General features: G+C 38.3%; 1 long non-coding RNA gene across 1 annotated transcript; it reads left to right on the top strand.

The window, feature by feature from the left end:
* Positions 1-7,183: 7,183 nt before the first annotated feature.
* LOC145156241 (uncharacterized) lies at positions 7,184-9,189 on the top strand. The gene is made up of 3 exons (XR_013736560.1): positions 7,184-7,505; positions 7,596-7,680; positions 9,033-9,189. It is a non-coding gene; the product is annotated as an uncharacterized LOC145156241 (long non-coding RNA).
* Positions 9,190-22,059: the final 12,870 nt, after the last annotated feature.

Here is a 22,059-nt window from a genome sequence, read left to right as displayed (position 1 = left end):
CAAATGGATTTGGTCATATAAAATATAAAGAATAACAAGTGATTATAATCAAAGTACAATCGATACATTCAAACATTAAATAAACTATTTTGAATATAGTTTGCATACATTACCACGTACTACCCTTGGTTGATAAACCATAATAGGTATAGTTTATGATACATTACATAACACATACATTTAAAAAGGGTACATTTATACAAAGGATATTTTCATTAAGCAAGGTACGGCCATACGGTACCAAGTTTTCATAACACGTAATTCCGTTAATGACTTTGTGAGACATTTACTTCAAATTACCATTAAGTCCTGTATTGTAACCAGAGTCTCCTTGAGGGAGAGCGTGATACTTGTGTATAGATCTATATTGGGTTTGACAAACCCACACCTAAACTGCATGCAACAGTTAGACCGATAGGTCTGGGGTGACAAATGTCATAACATTTCCGACGCCTGAAGAACGTCGTTTTAGGCAACCGTGGTCATAGTATGGTTATAATAAACTCACATAAAGTATTAACAAACATTGGAATTTATGGGGACTTCATTAAAATTTAACGAGTTTATGTCGATTTAAACTTGCATTGTTTTACTATAAATATGACAAATTACTTATACATTTCGGTCTTTGGGTTTTAAGACTACATTTACACATTAAGGAAAATATTGGATTTTTCTAACACAAATACTACTTTTACAAACGAAAAGCTTATGAACTCACCAACCTTTGTGTTGACACTTTTTCAAAAACTTGTATTCTCAGGGAATCATTAAACAGGTAATCAAGTGCTTTTGAGGATGGGACGCTAAGGCGTCTACTATTTCATATTTTATCAACATATTGTGATTGATTCGTAAACATGTAATTCATACAATGATGTAAATTTTTTATATATATATGTTGGTTGTGTTTGCTTGAATTACTATTACAATTGCTGTTATGATACTATACATGAAGTCCTCCACCCCCGGACGTTTCCGCCATCCTTGGTTTGGGGGTGTGACAGATTGGTATCAGAGCGCAGTTTATAGTGAATTAAGTATATCAAACCACATAAGATATACAAACTATAAACACAATTGGGACTAATAGTCTCTGATTTGTGCATTTTTCAAATAAATATACTTTTAGAAAATAAATGATTCTTTTTATTAAAAAGTATAAATACATGCATACATGCTCACATAGTGTCATAACTACAACAACATAAAATAAAAGAAGAGGAGTTGTACATTATGGGTATGCCTTGGTATATGTAAATCAAGTCTGGGAAGGATATAGCCTGATCAACTATATCTGTCCGGGAATTGACTTGCATATACCGGGGGATGGTCAGGATGGACAACAAATCTAACAAACTCGTCTTACCGCTAGTACGCCTCATTCACGAAGCCGGTCTATAAGGGGGGTATAAGGTTGTTGCCTATAAAATGGCAACTTAATTGGTGTCCACTCTCACCCACCGCTTCCTTGATCGGTGGAGGGTCGTTAGCCGAACGGGTAAGACAAGGACTTATAAATTCTCACTAAAAGTATGATGAATATTATAAAGTAACTAAATGCTTTAAGAACTCAAAACTAAACATTTACAAATACTATAGGAGTATTTTGTGTTACTATAATAAAAATATTTTATACTTTCATTTTACCTCATAACCCAATGTATTGGGTCAATAAAAAGTATAAAATCGTATGTATCGTAAACATACCGGAAAACAACGTAATAATATACTTTATGTATAAAAGATTTCTCTCCCTATAAATACACTTTTACTAAAAGTACATTGGTTTACGACTTATGACAGAACCATGCCGCCAAGAAGAAGACCAAGACCTTCCAGCAACACAGCAACACCTCCTCCGCCGCCGCCTCCACAGTTTGATCCCGCGATGTTCCAGGCTGCAGTAACAGCAGCCGTAGCGGCCGCAATGTCGCAGATAAGGACCAACGGAGCTGGTGGTTCGGGATCGGGAGCTACACACTCTAACCACGGAGACAGTACGTGGCGTGCAAAAGAGTGTTCATACAAGGACTTCACAAATGGCAAACCCGACAACTTCAATGGAAGCGGGGGAGTCATCACGTTGATGCAATGGTTTGAAAAGACCGAAGTAGTCTTTCAGGTGTGCTCCTGCCCCGAAGCGAGCAAAGTTAAGTTCGCAACCTTAACCTTCACCGGCCGGGCCCTTACTTGGTGGAACTGCCGGGTTAAGTCACTTACTCTCGAAGTGGCTAGCTCCATAACCTGGGCAGAACTAAAAACGTTGATGATGAAGGAGTACTGCCCGAGAGGTGAAATTCAAAAACTGGAACAAGAACTCTGGAACCTCAGGATGACGGGCTCTGACCTTGAAACCTACACCACCCGATTCAATGAATTGGCTCTCCTCTGCCCAACAATGGTTACTCCGGAGGAGAAAAAGGTGGAGCGATACCTTTGGGGACTGTCTCTCCACGTGCAAAGTAGTGTCCTGGCTTCAAGGCCAACTACTTTTGACAGTGCCAGGGAGCTGGCACAACAACTTGTTGACCACCGAGCCGGTCATAATACTACAACCACCACCACTGATAAATCAAAAGGGGGAAACAACAAAAGGAAGTTCTGGAACGAAAAGAAGAGCCAACCAGCACAGGACCCCGCTAAGAAGCAACAAATTGTTGCTGTCCATGCTGCCACTAATGCTGCCACTACTGCTACCACTCCAGCACCACCGAAGCCATATGCGGGAAAACTACCTAAGTGCAACAAGTGCAACTTTCACCACAATGGTGCTTATAGGGAGATGCACTGTAACAACTGCGACAGGAAGGGGCACACTGCTCGTTTCTGTAAAGCGCCGGCTCAACCAATCAACCAAGTCGCCAGTACGGGGGCAACCCGGACCTGCTACAACTGTGGAGACGCAGGTCACTTCAAAAGAGACTGCCCCAAAGCACAAGCCCCTAATGCTGGTGGAGTAGGAAGAGTCCTGGCAATAGGACATGGGGAAGCAGTCGAGGATCCCACGGTGGTTACCGGTACGTTTCTCCTCAATAACTCTTATGCATGCGTACTATTCGATAGTGGAGCGGAGAGGAGTTTCGTGAGCCACCAATATAAACATTTACTTGAACAAAATCCCCAATCACTAAAGGATACTTATGTAGTAGAAATGGCAAATGGGAAAGTAGAACGCACTAGCGACATATACTCAGAATGTACTCTCACTCTAGACAACCATACATTTAAAATTGACCTGATGCCAGTCACCATAAAAAGCTTCGACGTAATCATCGGGATGGATTGGTTAGTTCCTCACCGTGCCGACATTCTATGTTACGAAAGGGCCGTTCGCCTCAATCTACTAAATGACGAAACCCTTCTCATCTATGGTGACAAACCTAGTGCGAATTTACAAGTCATCTCATGCATCAAAGCCCAAAAGTATCTCCGGAAGGAGTACCACGCCTTCTTAGCCCATGTAGTAGACAAGAAACAAGACGTGAAAGACATCAAGGACATCCCCGAAGTGTGTAACTTCCCGGATGTGTTCCCAGAGGATCTTCCTGGTGTACCACTCGCACGACAAGTCGATTTCAGAATTGACTTAATACCCGGAGCTACCCCCGTAGCCAGAGCTCCATACCGCCTCGCACCATCAGAAATGCAGGAGTTGTCCAGTCAGTTGACCGAGCTTTTGAACAAAGGGTTCATCAGACCAAGCTTCTCACCTTGGGGAACACCAGTCCTTTTTGTAAAGAAGAAGGACGGATCCTTTCGCATGTGCATCGACTATCAGGAACTAAACAAGCTCACCATCAAAAACTAATATCCTCTGCCCCGAATCGACGACCTTTTCGACCAACTCCAAGGAGCAAATTTCTTCTCAAAGATCGACCTAAGGTCAGGCTACCATCAGCTACGAGTTCAAGAAGAAGATATTCCCAAAACTGCATTCAGAACTCGCTATGGGCACTACGAGTTTGTGGTGATGTCCTTCGGTTTAACAAACGCACCCGCGGTATTCATGGACCTAATGAATAGAGTGTGTCGACCCTACCTAGACAAGTTTGTAATCGTATTCATCGACGATATCTTGATCTACTCGCGAAGCGAAGAAGAGCATCGCCTACATCTACGCCAAGTGCTAGAGACGCTAAGAGCGGAGAAGCTTTATGCTAAGTTCTCTAAGTGTGAATTCTGGATTAGAGAAGTGGATTTCCTTGGACATGTGGTAAGTGAGAAAGGCATACATGTGGACCCCTCCAAGATCAAGGCAATCGAGAATTGGTCAGCACCCAAGACGCCAACCGAAATTCGACAATTCCTTGGGCTTGCTGGCTACTATCGAAGATTTATACAAAACTTCTCCAAGATTGCGAAACCACTCACCACCTTGACGCAGAAAGGTGTGATATTCAAGTGGGAAAATAATCAAGAAACTGCTTTCCAAACATTAAAACAAGCCCTATGCAGCGCACCGATCTTGTCTCTCCCAGAGGGAACCGAGGACTTCGTAGTGTACTGTGATGCTTCGAATCAAGGCCTCGGATGTGTGCTCATGCAGAGAGGGAAGGTTATCGCGTATGCATCAAGACAGCTTAAGACGCACGAGGTTAATTATGCTACGCACGACCTGGAATTAGGAGCAGTGGTATTCGCTTTGAAGATCTGGAGACACTACCTCTACGGCACGAAATGCACTATCTTCACTGATCACAAAAGTCTTCAGCATATCCTCAATCAGAAAGAGCTCAACATGCGACAGAGGAGATGGGTGGAGTTGCTGAATGACTACGAGTGCGAAATTCGTTATCATCCGGGCAAGGCCAATGTAGTGGCCGATGCTCTAAGCAGGAAGGAGTACTCGGGCCGCCGAGTAAAATCCTTAACAATGACAATCCATTCCCACCTGACCATACAAATCAAGGAAGCTCAACTGGAAGCTTTGAAACCAGAAAAGGTGGCAGAAGAGACATTAAGGGGAATGGATAAAAACTTAGAAGTCAAGGAGGATGGAGCACGTTATATCATGAACCGGATTTGGACACCGAAGTTCGGTGGACTCCGAGATGTCGTCATGAATGAAGCACACAAGACTCGATACTCCATCCATCCCGGGTCGGATAAGATGTATCTGGACCTCAAGAAATTATACTGGTGGCCGAACATGAAAGCTGAGATTGCTACCTATGTGAGCAAGTGCCTGACTTGCGCTAAGGTCAAAACAGAATACCAGAAACCATCCGGGCTATTACAACAGCCGGATATACCTGAGTGGAAGTGGGAACGAATAACCATGGACTTCATAACCAAGCTGCCTAAGGCATCAGGCGGGCTTGACACAATATGGGTAATTGTAGACAGATTGACCAAATCAGCACACTTCCTACCAATAAAAGAAACCGACAAGATGGAGAAGCTGACTAGAACGTACATCAGAGAGATTGTACGACTCCATGGTGTGCCGATATCCATTATCTCCGATAGAGATAGTAGATTTACCTCACGGTTTTGGCAGTCTCTACAAAAATCATTGGGAACTAGGCTTGACATGAGTACGGCCTACCACCCACAAACCGACGGACAGAGCGAGCGAACCATTCAAACGTTGGAAGACATGTTAAGAGCTTGTGTGATAGACTTCGGTAAAGCATGGGATACCCATCTACCGCTTATCGAATTCTCCTACAATAACAGCTATCATACTAGCATCAAAGTCGCTCCATTCGAAGCTCTCTACGGTCGCAAATGCAGATCACCCCTGTGTTGGGCTGAGGTGGGGGATACACAGCTAGCTAGAGGGCAAGTCTCTAATAGCACCCTCACTGGCCCTGAAATCATAAGGGAAACCACAGAAAAGATCGTTCAAATTCGAGAGAGACTGAAAGCGTCTCGCGATCGGCAAAAGAGTTACGCAGACAAACGACGCAAACCCTTGGAATTCCAGGTGGGTGATCGAGTACTACTAAAAGTTTCCCCTTGGAAAGGAATGATACGATTCGGCAAACGCGGGAAACTAAATCCAAGGTACATCGGGCCATTCGAAATCCTTGCTAGGATTGGGCCAGTAGCATACAAACTTCGATTACCTCAGGAACTCGACAAAGTACATCCCACGTTTCACGTGTCGAACCTAAAGAAGTGTTTGTCTGATGAGACACTCGTAATACCACTCGACGAAATCAAAGTTAACGAAAATCTCCACTTCGTGGAGGAACCAGTCGAAATCATGGATCGGGAAATCAAACGAACGAAACAAAGTCGTATTCCCATCGTGAAGGTACGTTGGAACGCTAAACGAGGACCCGAATTCACCTGGGAACGCGAGGATCAGATGAAACAAAAGTATCCACATCTCTTCCCAAACTCTTGAAATCCCAGTCAAAATGAAAATTTCGGGACAAAATTCCTTCTAACGGGGGGATGATGTGACAACCGTCAAATTTCGGTCAATTCAAAGTCAACAAGTCAAACCGGTCAACTCCAATAACCCTTGTATGCTAGGGTTTACGTTATGTAATCACTATACAATTCGCTATTTTAATGAGAAATCCTCATTTGGAAAGTTCATGTGTTTGATTTTCCTTAGCCTTAACAGTGCTAAACAACGAACCAAAGCGATAAAACACTATTGCACAATCATCGGGATTGTGTACGACACTAAAACACGGTTTAATGGGGTTTACGAACCTTGCGTTGTGAAGCCGGACACTCAAATTAATCACAAACGAAACCTCTCTAAATCGTTTTCACTCTATCTCTTTCTAATTGAAATCTCTCCCAAATCTCTCCCAAATCTCTCTCAAAAGTTCTTTTAATTTTTGTAATCATTCGGGCCATCCCGACCCTTAACTGGGTCAAAAACCACTTGAAACGGGGTAAAAACGGGTAAAATAGGCTTAAGGACCCAAAACTGAAGCTTCAGGACCGAAGTCCCTGTCATAAAGGAAGACGACACACATTTGTCTGTCGTAACCTTACGACTCGCGTGTTGAGGACACGCAATGAGTATCAAGGAAGCCCCTGTCATAAAAGAAGACGACATGCATGTTTGCGTGTCATAATTTTTCCGGTTTTTCGACTACGACTTCGTTTTAACTCCGTTTTTCATTATTTTAACGTGGGATTTTCACCCAAAACTTTATTTTATAAACTAAGGCCCCAAAATATATAAATCTCCAGGGTTTTTATAAAAATGTATTAAAAGAATTGGTGGTTGGACTAATTATTGAGGGAATATTTGCTTTTCCTTATTTTATGACAAAAGCAAGCCACCACCACCTCACTCTATGATCATCCACTCTTTCCCACTACTCCTTGTCTCCTTAGTGGACCTTTACAGCCAATCTCCAGCTCTTCCCACGTTCTAAGAGCTGGAGGATTGATCCTCTCTCCTCATTCTCCATAAAAACTCTTTCATTCTACACTTAGCAACCAAGAACACTCTCCAAAATTCTCTCATCTTTTCTCTTAACTTCAAGAACTTCAAGGCTTTCTCCAGGGATTTCTTTCTTCAATTAGTAAGTATCTTCATCATTCACATAATTATTAAACTCCATTCTACTCAAATTATTGATATCTTACACAAGTTCCATCTTATTCGGTGTTAGATTTTCGAATCATCAAGACATCTTCTTAGTGTTCTTAAGTTAAACACTTCCTCTCTCTCACTTTCATCTACTGAAACCACATAAGGTGAGTTCATACCCATACATTTACATGTTTTTCTTAAGTTTTAAGGGGGGAATACAAGTAAAATCATCAAGAACACAATTAAACTTTTTCTAACAGATTGCATCAGAAAAGATGGACGTTAATCACGGACTGTTTTGGTCAACTTAAAAATTTTAGTTTTCAAAACTGTTTCAGGTGCATGTAGTTCAAACTCTTAGCTTTAAAATGACTACTTGCACATCTCCAAATGATTTTTGTACAATTAATGGTGATTTTTACAAAACTGCCTGTCATTTCAGAGGCAAACCCGGACCAGTCTGTGATTATGAACATTTTCACCTCTGTTATAGATCACTAAAAATCATGATAAAATTCACGAACAAACTAGACTCATATTCCAAACTCTCAAAATTTGCGGATTTGGATTTAGAGCTGTGATGATGTTTCTATAAATTTTCTAAGAACGGTAACAGAAACTGTTTTTAACGAAAAGTTGCTGTTAATTTCATTTCACCTTGTAACATGTTGAGCAAGGTGTATATCTTTATGTGACTATATGTTACTGCAATATATGACATTTTATCTTAATATTTAGACACACATCAGTTTACAAATGGATTTGGTCATATAAAATATAAAGAATAACAAGTGATTATAATCAAAGTACAATCGATACATTCAAACATTAAATAAACTATTTTGAATATAGTTTGCATACATTACCACGTACTACCCTTGGTTGATAAACCATAATAGGTATAGTTTATGATACATTACATAACACATACATTTAAAAAGGGTACATTTATACAAAGGATATTTTCATTAAGCAAGGTACGGCCATACGGTACCAAGTTTTCATAACACGTAATTCCGTTAATGACTTTGTGAGACATTTACTTCAAATTACCATTAAGTCCTGTATTGTAACCAGAGTCTCCTTGAGGGAGAGCGTGATACTTGTGTATAGATCTATATTGGGTTTGACAAACCCACACCTAAACTGCATGCAACAGTTAGACCGATAGGTCTGGGGTGACAAATGTCATAACATTTCCGACGCCTGAAGAACGTCGTTTTAGGCAACCGTGGTCATAGTATGGTTATAATAAACTCACATAAAGTATTAACAAACATTGGAATTTACGGGGACTTCATTAAAATTTAACGAGTTTATGTCGATTTAAACTTGCATTGTTTTACTATAAATATGACAAATTACTTGTACATTTCGGTCTTTGGGTTTTAAGACTACATTTACACATTAAGGAAAATATTGGATTTTTCTAACACAAATACTACTTTTACAAACGAAAAGCTTATGAACTCACCAACCTTTGTGTTGACACTTTTTCAAAAACTTGTATTCTCAGGGAATCATTAAACAGGTAATCAAGTGCTTTTGAGGATGGGACGCTAAGGCGTCTACTATTTCATATTTTATCAACATATTGTGATTGATTCGTAAACATGTAATTCATACAATGATGTAAATTTTTTATATATATATGTTGGTTGTGTTTGCTTGAATTACTATTACAATTGATGTTATGATACTATATATGAAGTCCTCCACCCCCGGACGTTTCCGCCATCCTTGGTTTGGGGGTGTGACAATAGGCTATCACCTTCTCACGCAGCATAAGTACACAACCTAAACCCTGATTTGAGGAGTCGCAGTAGACTATAAAGTTTTCGGTTCCCTCCGGTAATGAGAGTATGGGCGCACTACAGAGGGCTCGCTTCAAGGTTTGGAAGGCAACCTCTTGCTTCTCGGTCCAATGGAAAGGTACGCCTTTTGTGTCAGTGCTGTGAGAGGTTTGGCTATCTTGGAGAAGTTTTGAATGAACCTACGGTAATAGCCTGCGAGACCCAAGAATTGACGAATTTATGTTGGTGTTGTTGGGGTTGCCCAGCCTTCAATGGCATTGATCTTGGAAGGATCCACATGTATCCCTTCCTTGCTGACAATATGACCCAAGAAGTTTACGTTGCGGAGCCAAAACTCACATTTGGAGAGTTTCACATACAGCTTTTCAGCTCGCAGGGTTTCCAAGATTTGACAAAGATGTTGACCATGCTCTTCTTCACTTCGAGAATATACAAGAATATCATCGATGAAAACGATTACGAAGTTATCAAGGAATGGGTGGCATACTCGATTCATTAGGTTCATAAATGCGGCGGGGGTATTCGTTAGACCGAAGGGCATCACGACAAATTCGTAATGACCGTAGCGGGTTCGGAAAGCAGTCTTTGGGATATCCTCCTCTCAGACCTTGAGTTGGTGATATCCGGATCTCAGATCTATCTTAGAAAAGTAGCTAGCCCCTTGTAGTTTGTCACACCCCAAAACCGAGAACGGCGGAAACGTTCTGGGGCGGAGGACGTCATGTACAGTATCACAACACAGTATAATAGTAAACAAGTAAACAACATCATCCATTGCATTAAATAAATAATTTTAATACAAGTGTGTTCTGTAGTATATAAGACACCAAAACAATGAATCAAAATATAAGATGAGTCTTGTATGCGCTCCATCTTCTCAAAAGTTGGCATCGGTACCTGTCTACTGATGACCTGAGAATACAAGTTATTTTGAAAGAGTTTATCAGCATTAAAGCTGGTGAGTTCATAAGTATTTAGTGTCTATGTTTGTATCAAAATGTTTGAAACTGTGTTTGAAGTACGAGTTTGTAAACGTTTGTGGTAAAAGTATGTGAATGTTTGTAAAAGTTTGTAACTCCTAGAAAACCCTATATTTTCTACTAAAAGTAGCCTTCTGCCAAGGCACAACTGTTTTGCATGTTTGTTTCTTGTAAAAGTGTGTAATTTTCCCAAGTGTAACTATCATTATAAAATATAGTTTGTACATTAATGTTTAAGTGAGATGATCACTAAATAAATGTAAGGGTAAATTAATGTAGTACTGTAGTGTTGTATTATAGGAACTACTGCTGTACTAACTACCTTAAACCGGATTTATATCAAGGTATTATGTGATTAATTGTACCATACTATCGACGGAAAACACGACATTGTAAGTCGTAAAAAGGTATGACGTTTGGCACCCGCAGACCTGCAGGTCCGGCTGTAGCTAACAGCAAGGTGTAGGATAGTCAATCCAGTATAGATCTATACGCAAACTCATGCTCTCGCTCCAGGAGATTCTGGCTACAACTCGGGCCATGACAATGAAGGCATGCTCCGATACAGTGGATCACATTTATGTTATCGTATACTTGTATATGTAATGTATTGTTACTCTTCATAGTATCGTTGTATATGTTCTCTTTCTAGTATAGTTGTATATGTTCTCTTTCTAGTATAGTTGTATATGTTCTCATAGTAATACGTAATGACTCACGAATGAACTGACTCTTGTATGTTTCATTGTACTAGAAGTAGTAAGTAGTATAACTATAAACTATGCCTATTATAGTTTATTATTAAACTTGTTGAATGATTGAATGTACTGAACTGAGATAAAAGTCTTTATATCTATACATATATACATAATATATAAGTAAGGATTCAACGACACTCGGACAAACAACCGAGTACTTTAAGACCACAACCAAACAAGGACAGGAAGTAAAGTGGGTTATCTCTCCTAAGTCCTTCAAACCTTATTTATATAACTATATATGTAGTAGACATGGTTTTAACAATATATATAAGTTTGAAAACTGTAAAAGAAAGGTTTAGTATAAAAGTGAATTTGATAAAGAGTTTGACATGTAAAATAGTTTGATAATAGTTTAAAGTCATTTGTTTGGTAAAACAGTTTAAAGCATGGAAAATCCATTTGTATGTTGGTTATTAATCACATGTGATTGATCTAACAACTAACATGGTTCAACTTGTATTCCCCCCCATAAAGCATTTAAAAACATTTAAAAGCATTTCAAAGGTTAATTAAGGGGTATGAACTCACCTACAGTGAGTGGCTTGTTCGGAAGTGTCGGAAGTGTTGGACAAGGTGCTAGGTGTCAAGTAAGGACTTGAACACACACAATGATCCTAGTTAACATATAATAAACATATATGTATCTAATTAGTCAATTAACAACTAATTAACAAAGTTAAGACATCCTAGGACATGTAAAACACCTTTTATAAGTGCTATAAGTCACAAGGGTTGCATCTAAGTGTTGTAGGGCATTGCTATTGAGTTTGGGGTTCAAGGAAAACCCCTTATTGGATTTTACGGTTTTATGACCATCACCCAATGAGTTTACGGTCGTAAACTCATGGGTTTACGGCCGTAATCTCATGCCCCTTAGACTATGAGTTGTTTTGAAGCTCTACAAGTCCTTAGAAGCATTTCTACTTGAAGCACAAGCCTATGGAAGGGATTAGGGCACCATTTCACTCCTAAGTGGAGTTTACGGTCCTTAGACCAATTTCCTTTGCGTTTACGACCGTAAATCCCTATGTTTTATGGTCTTTTGATGTTTTCAAGTCCTTAACTCATCAAGGAATGGATCTAAGCAAGTTTCCAAGGCTTATGGGGGACTAGGGCACACTTTGGCACCCTAATTTAAGGTTTACGGTCCAAGAACATCTTGGACCGTAAACACCTCGTTCTTGGTGTTTCTTGGGCGTTTTCTTGATGTATGGAAGTGTAACAAGCTCTATAATACTCTTGGATAGAAGTACTTACTATGTAGAAGCTTGAAAAGGTGCTAAAGGCCCAAGAACACTAGTGTGTGTTCTTGGTGTTCTTGGTGTTTCTTGAAGATCTAACCTTTTGGAATGATTTCACGGATGGAAGTGTGTTAGATCACTAGATTAAGTAATATAGCAACTTAATAGGGCTAGAAACACTTACAAGTTGAAGATTTTGAAGAATTGCTGGATGATACTTGAGAGAGTTTTGAGATTTGGATATTGGTTTTGTGAATAATGGCAAATAATGACTAAGTGTCATATATATACCCCCACACTAGGGTTTACGGCCGTAAACACCTTTGTTTAGGCCGTAAACTCCAAACTCTTGGAGTTTTGGAATAATGTTGTTGCACAATAAACCCTAGGGCATCCTCTCTCCTGATATTTCCTGAAGTACTAAACTTTAAACCCTCAAACTTAATCCAAAAAGCTTGAAAGTTAGCAGCAACTGTTCTGACTTCTATTGAATTGAATGGTTGTACAGAATAGAAATTTCGGGTTGTCACATAGTTGGTCAAACATATCATTGATTCGTAGAAGTGGGTAGCGATTCTTGATAGTGAGCTTATTTAGTTCCCTATAGTCGATACACATCCTGAAGGATACGTCTTTCTTTTTAACGAAAAGAATCGGAGCTCCCCATGGCGAGAAGTTGGGTCTGATGAATCCTTTATTTAGGAGCTCGCTTAATTGGCTTGATAGTTCCTGCATTTCCGCGGGAACCAACCTATATGGTGATTTGGCAATTGGAGTGACTCCTGGTACAAGGTCAATTCGAAATTCGACTTGCCTTTCTGGGGGTATTCCCGAAAGATCATCGGGAAATACGTCTGGAAAATCACATGCCACTGGGATATCTCAAATGTTTATTTATTCTTTGGACTTATCTACAATGTGGGCAAGGAATGTGTAGTTCTTCTTGTGTAGGCACTTCTGAGCCTTGATGCATGAGATAAGACGAAGATTGACGCCGGGTTTATCTCCGTAAATAATTAGGATTTCGTGGTTGGGGAGGTGAAGGCGAACGACCTTCTCGTGGCTCATAATATCAGCATGATGGGGGCTCAACCAATCCATGTTGATTATCACATCAAAACTCCTAATATTTACGGGCATCAAATTTATTTGGAAAGTGTAGTTATTTAGTGTTAATGTGCACCCTACATAGATATCCTTAGTTGATTTTGTTTTCCCATTACCTATTTTCACAGTGAACGCTTCATTAAGCTTCTGCGGTTGTTGTTTTAGCAAATGTTTGAACTTATTACTCACAAAACTTCGTTCTGCCCGACTATCAAACAAGATGCATGCATATGTGTTTGTAACGCCCGTAGATCCTGGCAAGTCAATTTAGAGACAATAAGCGTTTAAAACGACTTTTTGATAGAAGATTATTTAGAAGGAATAGTCTTAATAAAATTTGTAGCATATGTTACAAGGATTTCGTACATATAAAGAACGCCAAAATCCGAGTTATAACGAAGAAGTTATGACCCGTCGAAGTTTCGCGACGGAACCGGCACGGCACCGGGAAGCGTAAATAGTGAATTTATGATAGAGTGAATTTTAGCCTTAGCGATCTAAACAAAAGTCGTAGAATATGTTAAACCGAGAGCGTCCATAAAAAGAACGCCCAAATCTGACTTCGTATGAGGAAGTTATGATTTTTCGAAGTTTCGGCTTAGCAGTGTACAGCCTGGAGTTCGAATATTAGATCGAGCGGTTTTTAGCCGACACAACCTAAACGAGAATCGAAGATCTCGTTAATATTAGCGTATCGATAAAAAGACAGACGGAAACGGACGTCGGATGAAGAAGTTACAAATTTTTAACGGACTAACCCTATCCCGACCTGTTAATAATAAAACTTTTAAAATAAATTCAAAATTAGCCAATAGAGTCTAAACGAAAGTTGTAGAGTACGTTCCCGCCTACGCGTGGATATAAATAACATCGAAAACGAAGGTCGTATGCGAGAGTTATGATTTTTAGAAGTCGGAAGGTGAAATTGCGAGACCTGGTGCGAAGATGATGACTTGGCCGAACCACAACCGTTCGATGGTGATCACAAGGCTCGCTTCGGATAAAGACATGTAGCCCTCGCTATGCCCAACGTCCGAACTCGGAACGCGCCGCGTACGAGAGCTCTTACTCAGTCCAGCTTCGCCCACGTCGCCCCACCGAGACCTCGCCACGTGTAGTCCTTATCCGATCTACGCCCAACGTAGTAAGTCCGAACTGTTGGATTAATGTCTAAGTCCATAACTATAATTGGTAAGACTTGACCCGAATCGGCATGATCCATTTGGGTTGCATGGCATCATACATTTGGATAGACTATAATGAGAGAAATAACACTTAAGGTTGGTTAATATATTATAAGTTCTAATATATTAATAAGATTATTTAATTAGTATTGATCAAGAATTAATCTAGGATTAATTAAGTGATCAAAAGAAGACTAATTAAATATATGGGTTGATTGTGTAAATCATCCATACTTGTATAGTGGGCTAATGCTTCATGGATTGTCAAGTTGGGCTAAAACCCATACGATGTTCCATGGATGCTCCATGGTGTATTTGTACCCATGGATCATGGAAATGAAAGGCCATGACAATTAGGGTTTACATGGTGTAACCCTAACTATATAATGATCTTATTCTTGGAGAAAATCGTCCACTATGTGTGATAGAAAGGGCTAGCCGATTTTCATGAAGTGTGAATTCCTCTCAAGTCATTCCATGTGTATTTGGTGTTGTGTGAACCATTTGAGGTGTCACACTTGGGGCACTATGCACTCAAGCTTCATGAAGACATTCTACATCAAAGAGGTATGTAATTCTAACTTGAGATATACATATGGATCAATGTTATTATGCTAGTTAGGATGAATACCTTGGAAAGTTCATATTTGCATGTATAATAGAGAAAACATAGATCCAAGGTATTTAGGGTTGCATGTACACTTAGGAGTGTTAGAATGCTCAAAACCCAACAGTGGTATCAGGGCCTAGGCTTGTTTTCTTGTTATACTTGCAAAATTGGCTTAAAAATCGAATTTTGGTGCTGTCTGCACAGCAGACTCGCCGAGTCCACAGATGGACTCGCCGAGTCCAAGGCAAAAAGCATCCAACTCGCCGAGTTGGTTCGTGCACTCGACGAGTTGAACCCCCAGACAGCATATATTCGATTGTTTTGGCTAGAAATGGACTAGGAACATTACCCTAAGCTGTTTTTGAACTTATAAACTTGTTTTTGATGTGGTAATGTTCATGCTAATCCAATTTCAAAGATAATTGTCAATAGATTCATGTTTTGTATTAGTTTAAAAGTTATGCTAATTACATGAAAAAGTTTGATGTGAATTATCTTTGTTCTTATGAGTTGCTTAGATTAATAGATAAGTTAATTGATTATGTGTTTTCAATCCATTTTAATCTAAGAGTTGATTCCAAAATGTGTTTTTGTAACTTGTCCTCAAGTTATATGAAAAGTCACATTTAAGTTTCATAAAACTCATTAAAGTTAGCAATGGTTACAAAAATGAAGAGTCTTGTCCTCAAGTTATGGAGGTTCAAGAGTCACTTCATTAAGTAATAAAATGTGTAACCTTAATTAATTCCATAAGTTACAAAATAAAGGAAAATTTACATTCTTTTATTAGTTTAAAGTCTTCCATAACTTGTCCTCAAGTTATGGAACTTGAAGTGTCTTTTAATTAAAACTACTTTAAACACATAAGTTATGGAATTAATTAGTTTTGAATAGTTTCAAAAATTGCCCTCAAGTTTTGGAATTTGAAAAGTTTTCACTTTTGAATACTTTAATTCCAAGTTAGCCCTTAGAATTTTAAAAGTTAAAATTCAACCCTTATACTTTATAATATTATAAGTTAATAATATTTATATATATGTATAAGAGTAAAGTCGGTCTTACCGTTAGTAGGCCTCATTCACGAAGCGGGTCTATAAGGGAGGTATAAGGTTACTGCCTATAAAATGACAGTTTAATGGGTGTCCACTCTCACCCACCGCTTCCTTGACTGGTGGAGGGTCGTTAGCCGAACGGGTAGGACAAGGACTATAATTCTCCCTTCATTAAAAGTATTAATGATAAATACTAAGTAACTAAACTCTTATTAATACCCAATCTTAGTTACTTAGGAAAATGTGAATTTGGTACTAACCCATGAAATTACACTTTGCACTTTGCTTAAGTCGTTAGTGGAGCGTGTGTGGTTAACCGGCACACTAACCTGGACTTAACAAGGTAGGCAAAGGGTAACTTAATATTTATCATAGTATCGGTGGGGCGTGTGTGGTTAACCGGCACATCGATTAAGGGGTAAATATTAAGGGTACCAAGTATATTTGCATGGTTACTTCACACCTTGTTTTGTGATCCTCGGCATCCCAGTCACAAAACCTGAAGGGCACACTCGAGATTGAAACATGCCATTGAACAGTTCAATGAATCTCAAAAGAATCTAGGAGTTTCAAATCCAATTAAAACCTAATAATACATTTCGTTTATCTTGGTGGAAATTGGTGAATCGTCATTCACCTACCTTCAAATATTTTATAGCTTTGATTACGGCATCCCTCTTCCAAGTTATAAAAGTATTGTGTTGGGTCCTATCCTTAATATTTCATATTGGGTGTTATATTAAGGACTTTAAATCAACTATCTTGAATATCTCCCAAAAAGATGTCTGGTTTAGACATTTATGATCTTCCCAAATCTCTTGAAACAAGCTTTCCTAAATGAAGATGATGTCCCATGGAAATCATACTTCTTTCACCTCCTCCAATTATTCTCCCTAAACCCACAAGTTCTTGAAAAGTTTAAGGTCACTCAAGCCCTATTGGCAAGCAAAGGTCTATGTGTGATCACATCTTGGATATGTAGTCACATATTGACAAGCCGGGAGAGTTGGGTGTCAAAGTCATGAGAAAGTTGGTGGTTCAATCACTTTCTAAGTCACATAGTGAGTTCCTTTGGGACTCCTATGAAACAGACTATGACAAGACCCTTAATGATCTTATCTATTTGCTAAGATCAACTTCCAAAAACTTATGGACATTGACAATAGTGACACAGGAAATCCAGAAAAGCATTCTCTTCCCAATGGAAAGGGATTGGCCATAGTCAACTCAGTTGACCAAATGGTAAAGAGAAAGGCTAAGTCTGTGATAGTCCCATGTTCCATTACCAAAGCGTCCATATGTTAAAGTGCCAAAGGAAGGGGCATTGGTTGCGAAGCTGCCAATTTACCTAAGGGTGTTAAAGTCAATAAGTTTGACTCTACTTCAGGTAAAGACCACTATCTAACTCTGCTAAGTTTCTATTCTGAGATTCTTGATACATGATGTGACTGGGTCACATGGTGATGTTTTAAGAATCAAAGAAAAGTGAAGGAACTTAAAGAAAGAATATGATGAATCTGATCGCGTAGATGGATTTCTATCGCATAGTTTGAAGATCGGATTCTTGAGCTACTTCTTAGGAGTTATGAGATATTGCTTAGGAATAGATAACAACAAGTTCTCATATGGATTGTAAGGATAAGTTTTTCCGCAAAGTTTTAAAAAATAAAAGGAAATTTTTGATTTTATTTATTTTATGTATCCTTACAATGGCGTTTGTGAAAAAAATTGTTGCTTATATGATTTCATTAATAGCAAGAGTGGAAATATGAAATTGATTCTTTCATTTGTGGTAATGTCTAAATTTATCAAATAAGGAAAGATCCTCATCACCCAAGTTTCAGTTGGATAGAAACTTGGAATCATGCAAGTTGTATAGCATGATGAATGAGAACTTTCAAGCATTGAAAAAAATTAAGACTAACTACTTGTTCACATGGATGTGTGAGTCAAGTAACGGACTAAGGGATCGAGTACACATTCTTGTGCACTGGTTAAGTCCACCACAAAAGATCGATAAGACTATTCATCATTATTTACTAAGGTTTAGTAAATATGGTTATACTTACAAGCTTAAGTATAAGTTCTGAAACATTGGAAAAGATCCAATGTATGGCAGAGTGAATAAGAAGAATCAAATTAGGTAGAAGGATAAAAGTTTCTCAAATATGGAAAGATGGGAGAGTACTTTAGTATCAGTTTTTGTGATCATCTTAATGATTAAGAAACCATAGCACAATTAGTTCTCTAAGGAAATCTTAGTGCATTCTTATGACTAAGAAGAGGAACTTGAATTGTTGAAATGGTTAAATCAAGAAGATGAGTCATACTTCGTTCGAATACAAGTCTTAGAGCCATACTCCAAGATTGTAACTTGAGTGACATGTCTTAGAGAAGGTTTAAAACACATGTCAAATGTAAGAGTAAAAGTTTTCTACTCTTGTACATTTGAAATTGGTAAGTTGTGATGTTTTGGACAAAACAAAGACCAACTAAGGCCAATTGTGTGAAGTGTTTGTCTTGATTAGAATCCACACTATCTCTTGGATGTTTGACAAGGGAGTCTTATATATCAAGAGGATAGTGGGAGTCTTAAAGGTCTTGAAAGTCTCAAGAACTAATCAAGAATAAAACCTGAAGTTCTTCACTAGCACACGACTTGAGGTTTATAACCTATCGTGTTGACATATTCTGTGCCCATTCCAATTAAAGTTGGCTTTGCATATGAGTTCTTAGAGTTCTCAATTGGTTGCACAACAACTTGGAAGCAATGGCAGGCCCTTGAGCTGCCAGATGGCAAGAAATTAAGATTGAGTTCAGTCCATATGAGTTTGGATTTTTCATTATCCTTGTCTTGTGACTATGGTTTTGACAATTCACATGGATAAGAACACATACACCATTAAATCTAAGTGTCATAAGGTTTCTCTCCAATTCATGAAAATGATGGTGAGGAAACGCTTTCACTAAGTAGATTTTAGCTAGATAGCAATTGTGATATTTGCATTTTCAAAGTCGTTAGTGGAGCGTGTGTGGTTTACCGGCACACTAACATGGACTTGTGAGAAGTGGCAAAGGTCTAAACAATCAAGACTATGATTACAACATCCGTTTTCATAGTTCTTAAAATTGTTTAGACACACCTGTGAGCTATCTAAGATAAGGTGTATGATTATGATAAAGTTTTATCAAAGCAATCTAGTATCAGAAATCTGAACTTTAGTAAGAAAGTAAATAAAGTATTGATTTCTAGAAGTCCAACTGATTTCTGAGTACATGTCAAAGCTAGTGGGAGCATAATTGTTATGCTAATAATAATCATGTTAGTGGGAGCATGATAATTATGATAAGTATTGCAAGTTAGCAATGTTAATTATAGAAAACAAAAAGTTTCAATTGGGAAAGAGTTGTTTTGCTATAATTAAGGGAGAGGAAATTATACTTCATCTCAAATCTAAAAGCTTAGATTGAGGTTTTAATCGTATTTAGTCAAGGATATATATATGAATGTTATGTTGGAATGGCTCAACATAAGAAAATTCTATATATGGGTCCATTATTTGCGTTCTAAAATTCGATTATGATTACGGCATCCCTTTTCATAATCTGAATTATGAGAACTTGGCAAATTGAAATGGAAATATTATAGAAAAATATTGGTTTAGTCTTTATGTGAGATATCATGAATCGTGTCCCATATGCTTCGGATATAGGATCGATTACATGTGCTATATTCATCCTTTCTAAAATTTTCCAAATGCCTGGGGCATTAAGAAGGGAAAAGGTCTAGAACTGGATATGACTAAAAGGATTAAACAATTGTTGAGGACAATCTAAGGTTTACCAAAGATTGGTTGCTCAAGGACAGTTGGAAGTATAGTGATAATTCTGGAAGGACCATATTGACATAATTTATAAGGAGGCAACTCTTGTTCAGAAGTGATAGTCAAAATGGAATCTGGAAATGTTTCAAAGTTAGAAATTATTCAATATGTGTAAGATTAGGAAACTTAATGCAAGAAGGATGTTTCCAAGGAGCTGATCTCCTTTGGAATGCTCTGTAATGGTTGTTGTCAAGTCTTTCTGACTTTGTGCATAATCATTACAAGAGGATCAATGCATATAAGTTTAGAATCTAACATATTTCAGTAAATGGCATGAATTTGGAATTCTTGCATTTGCAGTAAGGATTTGGGACTGTGAAAAGAGGATCATTGGAGTTATGTTCAATTGATCTATTTCACAAAGTAAAGATCATAGACAAACATAGTATGCATACTTAGTGTATGGCATGACTAGTGTTTAGAAAACATAGTGTACATGCTTGGAGCATGGGACAACTATTGCTTTAAATTCAAGAATAAATTTGATAGCTGAAACAGTATACAATGAATAATGTGTAATCATATGGTGATAAATAAAAGGTGTTTTATTTATGTTCATAGGTTTTGATACCATATTGGATTCAATTATTATTGTGTTTCACTTTGCATGTTTTAACTTCCAGAATAACTAGGTCATTGTTCTGGATGACTAAGTTATTCAAACCATCCACAGTCGGTCATATGTTGGAAGTAGATATGAATTAAGACTGTCATGGGTTGGCTTGTAGAGGTCTAAGATGTTGGACAAAGGGCTACAACACTCATGAGTGCTCATAAGTTCTGAGTATTGGATTCAACCCGCGCTCATTGGAATCACTTCATGGATTTTATCACAAGTGATCATGAGACGATAATATCTTATATTCTTCAAACCTAGAGATATGAGTTGTTACTATGAGTTGGTTGTACATTGATTGCACGAAAACACATTCGGTAACTCGATGTTATAAAACGTGCCTTTGTGTATGATTCAACAAGTAGTATAACAAGCCATATGAGTCGAAGTCTATCCATTCCTTTTACCTTCGGGATAAAAGCGATATCTGTGGGCCCCTCAATGATTTGGTGATGACAAATGTAAGTGCTCGGCCGGGCCAGGACTGATTTGATTTGTTCAATTAGTCAGTCGTCATAAATCGGAAATCGGCAAACAACAAATAGACAGAGAGAATGATTATAATCCATGTCTCAGTCCATATGATATCTAGAATGGAGGAATATATGATCCCTTATCTAATGGACAAGTCATTGACAAAGGTCAGAGTTCATCGACAAGGTCAGAGTTCGACAGAAGCTTTTGAGAGCTATGATTTCCAGTCGGTTCTTGAAGTCATACGCAATAATAGTTTTAGACTTATCCAAGTGGGAGACTGTTGGATTAATGTCTAAGTCCATAGCTATAATTGGTAAGAATTGACCCGACTCGGCATGGTCCATTTGGGTTGCATGGCATCATGCATTTGGATAGACTATAATGAGAGAAATAACACTTAAGGTTGGTTAATATATTATAAGTTATAATATATTAATAAGATTATTTAATTAGTATTGATCAAGAATTAATCTAGGATTAATTAAGTTATCAAAAGAAGACTAATTAAATATATGGGTTGATTGTGTAAATCATCCATACTTGTATAGTGGGCTAATGCTTCATGGATTGTCAAGTTGGGCTAAAACCCATAAGATGCTCCATGGATGCTCCATGGTGTATTTGTACCCATGGATCATGGAAATGAAAGGCCATGACAATTAGGGTTTACATGGTGTAACCCTAACTATATAATGATCTTATTCTTGGAGAAAATCGGCCACTATGTGTGATAGAAAGGGCTAGCCGATTTTCATGAAGTGTGAATTCCTCTCAAGTCATTCCATGTGTATTTGGTGTTGTGTGAACCATTTGAGGT

The sequence above is a fragment of the Lactuca virosa genome, chromosome 2 (assembly GCF_052849685.1).
Source record: "Lactuca virosa cultivar CGN04683 chromosome 2, Lactuca_virosa_CGN04683_v6, whole genome shotgun sequence".
Taxonomy (NCBI): domain Eukaryota; kingdom Viridiplantae; phylum Streptophyta; class Magnoliopsida; order Asterales; family Asteraceae; genus Lactuca; species Lactuca virosa.
Note: the sequence above shows the minus strand (reverse complement) of the source record. Positions and strands in the feature narration are given on the sequence as shown.